Here is a 1,657-nt window from a genome sequence, read left to right on the forward strand (position 1 = left end):
GGACCTGATGCCAGGGGCTTAAGTGGAGAGGAAATGTTTTGAGAATGATGAGGGCAATGAATGTACAAATGTGCTTTACACAATTGATGTATGTATAGATTGTGATGAGAGTTGTATGAGCCCCTAATAAAATGATTGAGAAAAAAAAAGATGGAAAGGATGCACAGTTACTGTACCAAAAGAACTAGTCACCATTCTACCACTTCAGGAGGTAGCATATGAGGAAGGAAAAGCCAATGGTGTTGAAGGAAGAAGTTCACGCTGCACTGAAAACATTAAGCAAAAACAAAGCTCCAGGAATTGATGGAATACCAATTGAAATGTTTAAACAGGCTCTTACTCATCTATGGCAGGAAATTTAGAACTTGCCAACTGACTCAATGAGATCCATATTTGTACCCATCCCAGAGAAAAGTGACCCAACAGAATGCTCAAACAAGATTATTAATATCACATAAAAGTAAAATTTTGCTGAAGATCATCCAACAGTGGGAGCTACCAAAAGTTCAGGCAGGATTCAGAAGAGACATGGAACAAGGGATACCATTGCTGATGTCAGATGGATCTTGGCTGAAAGCAGAGAATACCAGAAAGATGTTTCTTTGTGTTTTATTGACTATGCCAAGGCATTTGACTGTGTGGATCATTACAAACTATGAATAATCTTGAGAATAATACGGATTTTAGAACACTTTATTGTGCTCATGTGGAACTTGTACATGCAAGAGGCAGTTGTGGGAGCAGAACAAGGTAATACAGCATTGTGTGTGTCAAATTGTAGTCCCTCACTATATTTATTCAATCTGTATGCAAATCATCAGAGAAGCTGGACTACATGAAGAAGAATCTGGCATCATGATTGGAGGACGTCTTATTAACAACCTGCGATATGCAGAAGGCATAACCTTGCTTGCTGAAAGTGAGGACAACTTGACGCACTGGCTGATGAAGATCAAGCAGTTCAGCCTTCAGTTTAGCTTACGACTCAATGTAAAGAAGACCCAAATCCTCACAACTGGTCAAATAGGTAACATCACGACAAATGGAGAAAAGCTTGAAGTTGTCAACAATTTCATCTTGCTTGGATGCATAATCAATGCTCATGGAAGCAGCAGTCAAGAGATCAAAAGAAGCATTGCATGGATATTACTTTAAGGATAAGGTGCATCTAACCCTAGGTATTTTCAGTCACTTCATATGCATCTGAAAGCTGGACATTGAAAAGGAAGATAGAAGAAGATTTGATGCATTTAAATTGTGAAGGATACTGAAAGTACCATGGACTGCTAAAAGGGCAAATGAGCCTGTTTTCAAAGTTGGGCCAGAATGCTCCTATGTTAGACAAGGTTCTCTAGAGAAACAAAACCAGAACGCTAATTGTATATATATATATACATATATATAAATTATATATATAATTTAGATAGATACATAGATATATAACATAAGAAATAAATAGTTAATTAAATTATAAAGCAGTACAAATGGCTCAGTGCAACTCACTCCCAGGAGACAGTTGTGAGACACTGGCAGTCCTTCAAGTCTTGAGGGCCACTGGGTAGTCCTCTGTAGAGCAATTCAGGCTATCTGGGCACAGGCAGCAAACAGCCAGCCAGATGACAGGGTCTGACAGTCCCCAGCTCAAGAGATGTATATT

Source organism: Echinops telfairi, unplaced genomic scaffold (assembly GCF_000313985.2).
Source record: "Echinops telfairi isolate 266 unplaced genomic scaffold, ASM31398v2 ScPeMD7_4;HRSCAF=17, whole genome shotgun sequence".
Taxonomy (NCBI): domain Eukaryota; kingdom Metazoa; phylum Chordata; class Mammalia; order Afrosoricida; family Tenrecidae; genus Echinops; species Echinops telfairi.